This window comes from Parasteatoda tepidariorum, chromosome 7, assembly GCF_043381705.1.
Source record: "Parasteatoda tepidariorum isolate YZ-2023 chromosome 7, CAS_Ptep_4.0, whole genome shotgun sequence".
NCBI classification, from domain to species: Eukaryota; Metazoa; Arthropoda; class Arachnida; order Araneae; family Theridiidae; genus Parasteatoda; species Parasteatoda tepidariorum.
Genome location: NC_092210.1, coordinates 33,623,107 through 33,637,908, shown reverse-complemented (window position 1 = coordinate 33,637,908; position 14,802 = coordinate 33,623,107). Strand labels below are relative to the sequence as shown.

The 14,802-nt window shown below is 27.6% G+C and overlaps 1 protein-coding gene across 3 annotated transcripts in view; it reads left to right on the top strand.

The window, feature by feature from the left end:
- The window catches only part of LOC107457578 (sodium channel protein para), a 264,069-nt gene that overhangs the window by 72,509 nt on the left and 176,758 nt on the right, over positions 1-14,802 (top strand). For all 3 annotated transcript variants that reach the window (XM_071183269.1, XM_071183267.1, XM_071183263.1), the window contains exon 2: positions 4,123-4,191. The gene's annotated coding sequence lies outside the window, so the exon portion shown is untranslated. The remainder of the gene's footprint in view (positions 1-4,122; positions 4,192-14,802) is intronic.

Here is a 14,802-nt window from a genome sequence, read left to right as displayed (position 1 = left end):
GCAATAAACTGAAAAAAGTAAGAATAAGTGCCAAACTATTCTTGAGCATTGTAAGTTTGACATCGTTGTTTGGTTTGCGCTTCCTATACCAATCAACTGCATGCGATTACTCAAATAATGTAATTGTTATCAGGAAAATAATCAGAAAACATTAAACTGAAAAAATCCTTAGTATTAAAAAAAGGTTTTCACCTTACGAAGATTATTAACAAATATGTATAATTATATTAAAACAAATTGAATTGTATGACAGTTACTTAAATCGTAACTTATCACAGATTCAATGAGTCTAGTTTGAATGTTTCGAGCTCATGGTGGATTGAATTATTTTAAAACAGTGCCTGAAAATATTTTAACAGTTAACTCACTGACAGTTCTGCACGTAAAAAATAGTATTATAGCCAGCAATCTTCTCCGTATATCGAAACCCGTTTTTTCATGTTGTTAGGAAAATAGTTTATTGAGGAGAAACATTTATATGAAATAATAAATGAATTGAAATGACATTTCTGATTTTTTTTTTAAAAAATAATATTAAAATTAAAATATATTGTTTTTCCCAAAAATTTATTCTGTAATTTCTTCGTTCATATGGTATCGGCTTACCAGCAATTCTGATTTTCAAAATTATAGTTCTTATTGCAGCTCATTTGATAAAAAATACAAAACTGAAAAGTAAATTTAACTTAATGAATGGATTTTATGCCATGTTCTAAGATTCCATAATAAAATTACCGAATTTCACTACATTTACCAAATTTTATCACATGTCATTAAACCATATGTTATTGTTAATTTTACCAAAATCATTACCAAAGCTATTCTGTAAACGTTATCAAGGTTTTTAGTGTTTCCATCGAGTCAGAAACACGATAAATTTAACCTTGTTCAAGTAGTTTTGTTCATTCATTTTTTTACGTAATAAAGTACATATTAAAGGAAAATTTTTTATTTGTTAACACCAATTATTTTTCTTTATAATTTTAGCATGGAGCTTTACCTCATATAAATAATAGTCGTAATCAGAGTATCTTTCTAAAATCATAAAATATATTCTAAAAAATTTAAATTTGTATCAACCCTAATACAACGTTTAAGCACGATTTCTAAATTATATATATATAGCTGCAGAGATGCATGCGGAAATTAATATTTTTCAGAAAAATATGTGTTTTCAGTTTATGCATGTTTGTTGTTACGTTTTAGGAACCATAGAAACGTAAATACTTGGAATTGATTTTTAATTGATTTAGATTTTGCCCGTTTTTCTTAAAAAATTTAAAACTAACATTCATAAACTATTTCCACAATGCTATTTTACTAACATTAATTCAGGTAATCAGGTATTAAACAAAATTATTAATAATTGCACACAATTTAAAAGTTTCAATTCATTTAAATAAAAAACGCAATTTAAATTCTAAATAAACTTTGTGGAACGCTTTTTAGAGGATTTATATCTCAGGTTAAAATAATGCTATTAAACTGCAAGCAAAAATTTAAATATGCAACCCTGTTTAAGTAGTTTTAGTTTTTCACAGTTTTTCAGTAGTTTATAAATTTAGTTAATCTCCATATATTTTATATTGAATGTAAATCCTTTCACTATGTTTAATATAAATATTAAGTACTAATCTGTTCCCCCAAAAATTTAATCCATTCTAAGTTAGTTATGTAAACATTATTGATCCTTGATAGTGATTGCTCTAAACCTACAGGTTTTCTGCAATGTATTGCAATATTTCAATTTACATTGTTTCATAGAATATTTAAATAAGGTTTTTCAAGTTGTACTTCAGACTTTGAAGTTGCTTCAAGGGCAGTGTTATGTTCGAGCGCAAGTAAGAAACTTAAATTTAAAGTTGAAACCATGCTTTCAAAGTAGAATAACTGTATTCTTTGATTGACATATATTTGTTTCAGCGTTCGCTGTGAATATCACATTTGGCCAGTTAGCCTGTTGAATTGTGGATGAGCCAGTTAGCATACCGATGATTTGTGGTTTATTAAAGTCACTTACTTTTCAAAACTTCACGTAGAATGGCTCGAGATATAGAAGAAGAAAACACAAGTTCACGTGATAAAACATTCGCCTCTCAATGACTTGAACCAGGTTCGAATCCCAGTGGTTACTGATTGGCAAAAATTCTGTTCCGGGCTCGCGCTGGCATCAGTGATGATGTAAAATATCCTCAGATCGTGGGTTAGAATCTTCTTGCCGTTGGGTTAACCATGGGAGGAATTCGAGGTTTTCTTTTCCATATAATGTAAAAACGGGCTAGTTCCCTCTAAAAGTTCCCCCGAAGGCAAGTTTGTCTTAGTGCTTGATACAGAATTCCTTTGTCTTCTGAGTAGGACTCAAAATTATAAGTATACGAAGTTGAACATTGTTAGTGGTAAACTCAGAAAGGAAATTGACTGTTCAACGCTAGTTATAAAATAAAATTCACCATTTTCTAGTTGTTTCTACCATTCTTTCTTTACTCAGTTTAAATTAACAGATATACCAACCAATAGATGTTCGAAAAATGAACGAAATACTTTAAAAACACATCAACTATATGCTTAACAGAGTGAACAAAATGATGTTTTTTTAATCTCATTTTTTTAAAAAAAATATTAAGCTGTCAACTTTTGTTTGTTTTAACAAAAGGTGTCGGTATAGATTAAATTTAATTAGAAAAAGTGCAGATTTGAAAAGAGCATTAAAAAGCAAACACAACATACAATGTCTTACAAAGCTTTAATGTTTAGTTTAAAGTTGTTGCTTTTCTTCTGCTGAAGAAAAAACACAAGAAATATATTGCTTTTTAAATTTTTTAATTATAACCTTAACTTGTTTTTTTTAATTATAACCTTAATTTCATTTTATTCGTGCATTCGACAAAGGCATTATTATGGTTGGCACAAATACGATATATTTTGTATTAAAATATTAAAAGAATTTAAAATATGAAAATAGTTTGTACGATTTAGAACCAGTATATTTCGTTACCAGATATTACAAAAAAAAGCATACTAATTTTTCCTTTTATAGACATTTAAATATTAAAATAAACATTCTTGAGATATCTTCAATGAATGAACCAAAATAATCTAGTAAATATTTATAAAAATTAAAAGTATGGAATTGGTACCCCTGGGATTTAGCACTGTAAATCTGATCTTTTGCTGCATATAAAATCTTCCATCTTCCTACTATCTCTATCTCGATTTCTTATCTTTGGAAATTTAAATTTTAAGTCATTTTCTGTAAGGCTGCTTATTGTAAGAACTAGTAAAAAAAGCCACGAAAAATAGAGGGAACACAATAGTACATTTTTATTAAATGTCACTATATTTCCATCAACACTGGGGAACTAATTTTTGTGCTTCATTTAAACAAATGCTTGATACAGCCTGATTTGAGTGGGAGGATTTTAAATATGAAATTAGTTTTGCCCCTAAAGCAAAAGATTTTTTTTTGAGTGAAAATTTTTGGTCCATTTTTTTGTCTAAACATGCAAATTAAAAACGTTATACATAACAGGGAGTCGCGTAAATGTTGCGACAAGCTTCTAGGAGAATTTTGAGCGCATCATCAGGATTAAAATTGCATAGAACCTATGACTGAAATATCATCATACGCGTCTAGGGGGTGCTATAAAAGAACTGTGCGGAAGCACACGAAGTCTCAATTCACAATAGCAAAATACCTCTAGCGGCGCATAACGACTTTTAATGGCATAGGTTTCTATACAATTTTAATGCTGATGGTGCATCTTAACTCCTTAAGAAGTTTGTTGCAATATCTGTGCAAATCCCTTTTGATATAATGTTTCTAAACGCGTATATTACGACAAAAAATTAACTAAAAATTGCATTTGAAAAAAAAACCGATAGCAGATTTGAAATCAGCTATACAAAGGTATCAAGGATCTGTTAAAAAAATCTTATGTAACTGAAAACCCCTGTGTTATTTCAAGGCATAATTATTTAACATAATTGTTTAATATAATCAGTTAATATTTTTTTTTATATATTTTTGGATTAAAATAACTTTTTTTTCAAAGGTTCTTAACTCTTGTTTAGTTTGTTTATATTCAATTATCACAACTTTATTCATTTCGTTTATTTTTTCAGAGAGTGGCTGACGTACATTCTTGTGTATAGCATTGCCTTCAACATACTGATGAATGCCTAGCCTAAGAGGTAAGTGATAAAATTTTAATTCAAATTTTCATTACCATAATTACCCTATTTTTATATACGGTAATATCTAATTATCCCTTATTATTTAACATTCAGCTTTATAATCTAATAACCTTCAGAAATTTAGGGATAAGCTTACAGATAGTAAATAATAATATGTCACACAGTTTCGTGGAATTTGTGCCAAAATAGGGTCTAATTAAGGTGATATGGGGACGTTTTTTTGAAAACTACCTTCAAATTACGAAACATAAATCACTCTTTTTTTAAAAATATATACAGAGATTACAACATGAAAATTTCTGTTAGTTTTAATAACGGAAAAAGTTAACTATTCCTACTGATAATACTTATCGTAATCGTATATCGTTAGTTTAAGATGCTGATATATGAACTTGTTTTTACGTTTTAGAAAATATTATTTACTTATAAAAACTTATTCCTCCAGTTCATATAGCGTAAAAAATTCTGGCGCATAGTTGCCACCATTTTTGATGTTGAAGTAAATTAAATCCAATTATAAGTACAGAACAGTTCTGTAAAACCGATTAAAATTGGCAAAATGTTTGAAGAAGTTATTGTGGATATATTACTAAAAATGTGCTTGTTTTTTAAACGAAATTTTAGAAATGTCAAAGGGATTCTAATAAGCATGAAAATATGTTGTCAGTAAGCAAACAAAACATGAATAAATAAATAAATAAAACTTTAGCCATGAAAATGTAAATAAAAACTGTGACTACACTCACTGTAGAAAGATTTAGCTTCCTCAATACCCAAAATGGTGACAGCAATACACCAAACTTTTTACGGTGTATTTGTGAAAAGAACAATTAAATAACTAGCTAACTTAGGTGATTAAAAAGAAATTGAACAATTCTACAGTGTAAAAAATTCCGGATTGAATTACAGTATAAAATACCGGCATTATTTGTAAAATTCATTTTTTATCTTATGCCGAGATTTTTACAGTAAAATTTATTATGTGATTCAGTGATTTTACGGCTATTATTACTGTGAAAATTAAGGTACATCAGATTTTTTTGTTCCGTCGCTTATTCCGGTAAAAATGGATTTTTCGACATAAAGTACCAGCACCCTGAGTACAGGTCCTTTTTGCCGTAATTTGATCTAGAATTTTTTACAGTGTACATTTATCCTTGAGGAAGGCTTATTTGAAGGTAAAATTATTTAAGTGTTGTAGAAAAGCAAAATATTTATTCTGTAACTTAATGAAAAGTTTAATGCCTTATATGCTCTAATATAAAATGAATAGAAATATATAATTTATAACCATAGATGATAATTTAAATTCTGGAGAAATATTGCTTTTATTTTTATGTAGTTTCAAAAAGAAAGATAGAAAGAAGGAAAAAAACTACAACGGCTCTATTAGAGTAAATCTAACTAAAATCGTATCATGTGTCTCACACGATATTTTAAGATTTAGATGTGTTTTGCGCTTAAGTTTCCACCTCTATATTTGGCAGTTGTTTCTTAAAAAATAAAAACTTTATTTTAAAAAATTCTAAAAAATGCTGTAAAGTATAAATGCGGGAAAACAACGTTTCAATTTTCACATTTTCACTTATTGTTCAAATGTGTCCAATTAAACTGTTAGACTTTCCTCATGATGCTGATAAATGCTTCTTAAGATGTTGATCGTTAATGTTCAGCATTATATGCTGCATACTAAAATAAACTAATTTTAATGGCAGGCGTTACTAATGAGTAAAAATGCTTTTTTTGCAATTATACCATAAATGCAATCAAGATATGTCTATTTCAAAGCATTTCTTAGTTTCGAAAACATTCTTTACGTATATTAATTTACATATGTAAGGATAATTTTCTAACATCACAATACAACAATCATCCGATCATTCCTAACCTGATAAAAATAAACTACTAAAATTAAATATAAAATAATAATTAACTTTGAAAAGCATTGTAAAGATCTTTCAATGTTTTTCAATACATTAAAATTAACAAGAGATATTTTCGGTATACCTATAGTCCTACAATAAATAAACAATTGAAATATTTTATTTTACAGAATATGTGAGTATGTGTGCCCGCTAGCAGAACTAACTGCAACTTTCTTTTGGCCTTGCAGACCAACCATAAACCAAATATTTGAAAACAACAAAAACAATTTAAGACAAAATCAAATTTTAAAAAATTTATCTATTCTGTTTTCATCCATCCTTTTATAGTTACTAACAGCTTACTTTTTTATCGTTATTAGTCAAGTTTTCATTCTCTCCAATTAAGTTACAGCTAATTTATTTTAGAAACTTTATTAATTTGGGAAGAAGTTAATTGATTATTCATAATAATATGAGGTAGTCTTGCCTTTCGAAACTTGTCAACCAACCAAAAGCAACATTTGAATACAATTATTTTGCTGCAACCTTCGAAGATAAATTTTGGAACTTTTCCATTGTATTGCAGATCAATGCAGAAGTTTCTGCTGCCAATCATGCATATAAATTCTCGTAAAATTAATATATTGATTAAAAAAAATTCAGTATAATTCCATTTATTCATTATAAATTAAATTATTTGACTAAGCAAAAGAAAAACTAGAGATATTTAGAAAAATGTATAATAAAAACTGGCATATTTCTAAACATTATCTTCATAAATATATTCATTTCTAATGGAGTAATCTAAGCACTATCTGGAATTTCTAAAAAAATACCGATGGAGACTATAATTAATTGCTTATTATAATACTTATGACAAAAAACTTTAAGCAATTTCAATTTTTATGCACTGGTTAATTTCAACCTCGCTTAGTATCTCTTTACCATCCCAAATTTGCGCAAACAAACTTTAGTTGCCAAGCATCGATTGCACAAACAACCATTAAACAACTCCAAATATGCCTTTCTGTCTCGCACTCTGCTCACTTGCATTTTTGGAATATACTCCCGTTTCTGAAATTAAAGGACAGATCCAAAACAGCATGTTAGAAAACAAACAGAAAAATGCTATGATTGAGCCGGAAAGTTTAAGCTGTGGTGACGACTAGGCGAAATAATAACATGACACGCTAGGTGGTACGTGTAGATCTGTAGCCTTAGCAACGAACCACATTCCACAACTTTCAACTTGGCCATCGACCGAATAGCATTCCCTAAGATAGGCATAATTTCAAATATTTCTGAAACTATCTTAACAGATATATGCAAATGAAGCTGTTTACAGACATTAATAGCTATTGCTGAAAGATTTATGGATACATATACAATGTTATAGTTTGTTTGTTTTCTTAGTTAAAAGTTCTCCTTAGCAATTTCAAAAACACTCATTATACATTTAAAGTGTTTTACTTTTTCAATATTGATAATATATGACAGTGAAATAAATTATATAGAAAAAAGAGAAAAATATTATAAACGTTGGTGCGCCAGGGTTTGTTGAGAGTAGGATTAAAGAGAAATATCCAAAATATGTTGAATTTTGCTGTATTCTATAATTTTAATATCTTTTTTTTATAAAAATAACGTTACAGTCATAAGGTTCTAGAAATATTCGCTGAACAGTTGAAAATGAGTTTAAGTTTCATCTGTAAACAGCTACTGTAACCTATCAGTAAACGTACATGACTTCCATTTCTGGAGCACGCGAGCTTATACTTTGCAGGAGAGTTCTTTAATTTTCAGCAATGCCAAAAAAATAATAATTATAAATCATAAATATAATGCCAGTTACATTCGAACATAACAATTTTTCGAAATGTTATGCAATGGATTCATGCATATTTATTGGACAGCTGAATCACGTGAAAAGGTTCTTTGATCAAAACAACTTCAGGTGTGATTGGCTCTCCTTGGCAAGAAACTAGTAAAAGCTTATGATAAACTTGTTTAGGATTTTTGTTAGTTTTTGGTATTGTCTGCATTATATAAAATGTATATTATCACAAAACCAGTATGATTTCTTTTTTCTTACGTTGAAGTAACAAACTAGACTACACACTGTATAGTAATGACATTTCTGGTAAAAACAAACTATAATTAAGGTATTAAAAACCAAAATGTAAGGTATTAAAAACCAAAATGTAAGGTATTTAAACCACACATTTGGTAATTTTTTCCGTTCATATGTTAACGATTTACCAGAAGGTCTGAATTTGCAGTAATAGTTCTTAAAACCACGCATTCAATAAAAAATACAGTATTGAAAAGTGTATTTACCTAAATAAACGGTCTTTATTCTATTCTCTGAGGTATCATGATAAAATTATGAAATTTTACCACAATTTCCAAATTTTATCACTTATTATAAAATCATATTTCGTTTTTACCAAATTCTTTACCAAATCGCTTCGGTAGAAATTACCGCGGTGCACCATAGTATAAATTACAGCTTATAGAGCCTGAAACACTGTAAATTTTAACATATTCTTATAGTTTTGAATTTTTTTTTCTCAGTGTAGTGTTGAGAAAAATTTATAGTAAAAGATTAAATTCAGTTTTCAATATTGGTATTTATTTACTATTTTATAATTATTAAGTTGTACAAAAATACATTGACTTTTATTATAAATTTTATGTAAACCTATCTCAAACCACATTAAAAAATCAAAATAATTATTACAAGCTAACTGCTTAAATTTAAAAGCAATATTGTAATCAACTTTTATTACTATCGCAAAATAATCTCTCTGAAAAAAGAAAATTAACGAATATTTTTAGTAAACAAAAATTAAATAGATATGTGAAGCAACAAATTTGTTGATGAAGTTAAAATAATAAACAAGTAAAATGATTTGTTTTAAACTTTATACTTTTGGAATCGGCAACTGAATCTGTGGAACAAAATCTGCTTGATTGCTGATAAGAATTAACGCATACGGTAGAAGTGAAAACAGAACTCTCCAAATTACCCCGACTTTAGGCTTAGCTCTAATTTATAGCATGAATTATTTAATCTGTTAAAAAATATTATTGTTTTTTTTTAATTCATTATAAGAAATAAATGTTGGCTACTTTTTATTTTATCATTCTCACCAAAATATAAATAAATCTTCCATAAGCGAAATAGTTCTAGAATTTTTGGATATAGAACCTTAATTGATTTTTGGCGAAACCCCGAGAGCTAATAAATCAATTTATAAGTAAATAAAAATATTTAATATTTAATGATTGAAACTTTATTAATCGTTTTGAAAATATTTAATGAATGAATAAGCACCGTGTTGACTCTGGTGATAGAGCTCTCTCCTTCCAATGAGGTGACCTGTGATCAAATCCCTGCCATGGCTAGTTGATACAAATTCCGCACCCGACTCGCACCGACCATAATGCTGAAGTAAGATATCCTCAGTGGTAGATGGATCATGGGTCAGAGCTCTCTTGCCAGGTTAACCGTGGTAAGTTTTCACTGTTTTCTTCACCATGTAACGCAAATGCGGCTTATTTGAGGCAAAAAATCCTCCACGAAGTCAAATATGTCTCCTAATGCGGGTTCTACGGAGTTGAACGCTTGTTATCCTGAACTCAAAATAATATATATATATATATATATATGTTTATTCTTTGTTTATTCACTCATATGTTGTAGACATATTTTTCATAAACATATCATATATATCACAAAATTTCATATATTAATGAATTATTAAGTTTTTATTTTTTTAATTTTTTAATGCGTGCTTTTTGTAATTAGTATGTTAGAAATATTATAAAAAACAATTATAATATACTGTAACGCAATGTAGTGTTAGCTATTTGATCTATTTCTTTATTAAATATATAACACTGTATTCAAAGTGTTAGTTAGTATTGTAAGTGTCACAAATGCAGTTAAGTTTTGGAAATGTAAAGATATAACCAAACATAAAGTTCACTGCAACTTACAGTAACAGACAGTAGTTTATTACAGCTCTCCATTTAAAATACTCACTTAGTATTATAGGATAATTGAATTCCTTTTCCCTTTTCAATGAATGAAATGAAATAAAAAATATTTTAAAAATCCATGCAATTATTCAATAAACAAATTACGTTATTATGGGTAACTTGTATGAAGTAGGATCTTATTTTAGTCTGAAAAGAAAATTTAATAAAATTTTTGAGCATTTAGGAAAAAAAGATCAGAAATATTTAGAAAACATTTATGTTTTCTGGTTTAAGAACATGTTAAATCGGCTGTAAGAACGGATCGTTTAGTTACGTTAACATTCTTTAAGGCAATTTTCAATCGAAATAGGTAAACGACTTTTTGATGATGTATTTCAAAGCCAATACCCTTATTGATTAAATTTTACAAATTATATGGAGAATGGACTAGGCATTCACTTCAAAAATACAGCGAAGGTTTAACCTTTTTACTATACATGCATTGTGATTTAAATATTTCATTATTTTAAATATATATTAATATTAAATCTTCTTAAAAGTAAATGTTTTTATAAAGGTTGCATTTTAATTTTTATAATAGATATTTGAAATGACCAATTTTAGGAAAGTTAAAATTTTAAGCAATAGATTTTTCTCACGAAATATTGTAAATGAGGGTATATTTTTAATTCACTTATGACCCTTATTATTTTCATAACTTTTTTATTCTCGCTTTTAACGATCTTACTATTTTAATTTAATTGTTTATTCTTATTCACATATTTTTAATGCCTTATATCATTGTTAGGAAAAATATTCGAAAAAAGATTTGAGAAAATGCGAAAATATTCATTCATTTTTAAAAAGAGTACATTACATTTTCTGTAGCATAATAAAACTAGCAACATTAAAACGAAACCTTTTTAAATGCCAATATAATTCTAATAAGATGAGAGAGAAAATATAGTACTTCTATTTTCTTATGAGAAATGTATAAAAAATTATTTTGATGGTAGAAATGTCTGATCTTAAAATTAATTAAACAATGAACAGTGAAAATCAAACAATTTATTTTCATGTATTGTTTTCATATACACATCCAGCAAACTATTTTGTAAACTCAGAATGTGAACTTTAAATTTATATTCTCTCTTAAACTCTTTAATGTTTTCTGTATTTCAGCTTTGTATGAAAAACATTTTTTAAAGTTTTTTTTTAATATACATTGCTATCTACTTATTTAATCTGTTGCCTGTTTTTTTTCTGAATCACGATTTATTTTTTATATGTTTTGTTAAATTTATGTAATCTTATTAAATAGGTATATTACGTATTCATATAATATATAATTTTTTAAGGAGTACAGTTTAATTGTTAGTATTATATAAAAATCCCTTTCTTTGAAAAATATTGTAGAGTAGATGCTATGTTATAGTTAATTAATCAACTATATTTTATGAGTCAACTATATTTTGTTATTACAGTTAAATAGATAACAGTATTTTATTTTCAAACTACATTAATCAATTATATTTCATGATATTTGAAAGATATAAAAAAGGGCTTCAGTTAAGGAGACGCATTCTCTAGACTCATTTTAGTTTAATTTTAAATAAGTATTTTAGGATATCATAAACAGGAAACGAATCTAAAAAAAACTAAAACACAATTGATATTTATTCTTAATAGGTGGGAAGCAGTAGATAGTCAAAGACTGTCTAAATTTTGAAGAAGGACAACGCATAATTTCACTCTAAATTTTGAAAAAGGCCAATGTATAATTTTACTCTAAATTTTGAATAAGGCCAATGCATAATATCACTCTACATTTTGAAAAAGGCCAATGCATAATTTCATTCTTTTCACACAACAAAATCACACCTATTGTTCATCATGCATCACAATTATACTGGTGTATTGCTGTTACCAGAATATGAAATTATTCCCATTAATTAGTTCAGTAGATAAAAAACAATGTGAATGATTTCAGTCGAAGAAAACTCAAACCACTTGTTAAAATTCCAACTATGTAGAGTGACGGAAGATCGATTAATATCTTGACTTAAGACATATGATTCATATTCTTTAAGTAGACGTTTAAGAGTAGTTATAGTTTGTCCAATATACGCAAGACAATATTGACATGAAATTTGATAAATATCCAAGGTGTAATTGTACGTAGCCAGCCAAGAGAGTTTTACAAAAATCTTAGCAATTTGGGGACTAATATTCATATAATAAGGCACTTAAGGCACATCATTCATATTCTTTAAATAGAAGCTTAGGGGTAGTTTTAGTTTGTCCAATATACGCATGACCACCATGAAAATATATTACCTAAATACCTCAGCTATTAATATTAGCAATAGGGTCTTTAAAATAGTTTAAATTTTTTTGTACTCCCGAGAAGAAATCAACTTTAAACTTAAATTTTTTCAGAATCTTAGTAATTTGGAGATTAATTCGGATAATAAAGTAAAACAATCAAATCGTTAAAGTTCAAATTACTGAGTTTAGTTACAGTCATATTCGCCTTTAATGATAAACCTTATGGAATGATTGACAACTTAGGTGATCCTTTTAACCCTTTCTTAAGTGACTTGTATCTACACTCTTTTGAAATGAAACTTTTTGATTAATTAAGTTCTTTTTTTATAGATGATATGTCGACGATTGTTTCACTTTAATAGACAATACTGGCATTGATCATGTTCTCAATATTATGACTTCTACAGATCCTTGCATATACTCCACGTTTGAACAAGAGAATAATAAGTGTTTCCCTTTTTTTTAAACGTTCTTATTAATCGTAATTGCGATGAGTTTCACTCCATTGCTTATCAGAAAACAATTTACGGTTTCACTCACCCCTCATAACATTTCACCCAAAATATAGCTGCCTTGCGCGCACTTGTTTACCGTGTTTCTAAAATTTGTTCACATAGTTACTAAGAAAAGATTATTTACCTTAAAGCTATCACTATAGACTATGGTTCTTCTTCTAATGTTATAGATTCCATTTAAAAGAAGTATTTTTCTCAATCCAACAAACTCTATCACTCGAACTTTAACAATTCAACTTTTTTACCTTATTATGCAAATATTAGTCCCCAAATTGCTAAGACTCTCTTCGCTGACTATGTACCATCACACCTGGAGAATTTATCGAATTTCATGTCAATGTAACCAAGCGTATATTGGACAAACTAAAAATTCTCTTAAACTCCGACTTAAAAAATATAAAATATATGTCATAAGTCAGGATATTAACCACCACTTCCATCATTTTACAAGGTTGGATTTTTAAACAACGGTATGAGTTTTTTTCTGCTAAAAGCATTCACGCTGCTCTTTTTCTACTGAACTTGGTTTATAGGAATCGTTCCATATTTTAAAGAAAAAAAGGTCAAAAAATTTTGGGAATGATCTTTTTAGTATCCCACAGTTTCCCAAAATTCGGAAATCTATTCTAGTTTAATCTTTTCACCCTGGAGCTTTAGACAAACCACCTCACACCTGTTTCACATCTCCCTCCCTTTATTATCTTGTTCAAACTTATTCTTCTACCCGTATCGGTCAAAAAAGCTTATCACTTGTTTGTCTCTTTACTTCTCCACTATTATTTCATGCTTAGACTCTGAGAAAATTTTTGTTTATTGAACTGAAAGTATAGTATGTCCATATATGTATGTATTTCTGTATTTTTTTTTTCTTTAGTATACAAAAGCGCAAAATATGCCCATTCCTTTTCAGATGTTATGGTATGTTTTTGAAAACATTTAAACAGAGTGGCGGCTTTTAAATGTCCATATTTGTAACGTTTTGCATTCTTTCTTATTACTTTAATATCTTTTAAACTAGATTGTTCACGATACGAAAAACGGGCGCATGACTTGTCCCAAACTGCATTTATAAAAAAGTTCTAAGCTTTTTCTTAAAGAAATATTGATTTTCCAATTATTTTCCGTCATCCATTAGCTAAACAGAAAAAGTGGCATCCGAATCTACTTATTCATATAAATATCAGTTCAAATCCTATAAAATTTTATACTCTTATGTTTAGGCCGTATAAAAATTTTATGGCATATAAATGTAGAGCATGCTATTTTTTAAAAAGAAAAATAAAGGGTATGTATAAAACATGAATAGAATTTTTTTTTATGATTTTAAAAATCGATTTAATTACTCAGCTCTTTTTTTTCACCAAAAAAAGTTTGAAAATAAGCTCCTTACTTATCTTCAAATATTTTTTTGCAGTTATAATTCAATTTTAACATATTAAGAAAACTTAGTACCTTATTTTGTTAGAAAATATAACTGAAGTAAAAAATTATTGAATTGATAATTTTGTAAGGCATATGTGATACTAGCATATATATTTTTACTTCTGAATTAAAAAATTTATTTTGAATCATTTATCGTTTACTGTCAGTTTCATTTAGTATTATGATATTGAATACCTTGATTATTTGTTTTATCTTTATTTAGGTATTTAATTATATTAACAGTTTTGGTAAATTTTTAATGTAGAAAGATATATATTTCATAAAATGGAATTATCATTTATTTCTGGATACACTGAATTATAACTTTTGATTTCATATGACATCACCAATTAAATTATATAAATTTTAATTTTTCGAAATTATACAAATTAAAAACTATTAAAAATTCCTTTCATGAACAATTGAGCAGTTGATTTTAAAACTAAACAAAACTTACTCAGAACCACAATTAAAAATTATCATTATATGAGAGA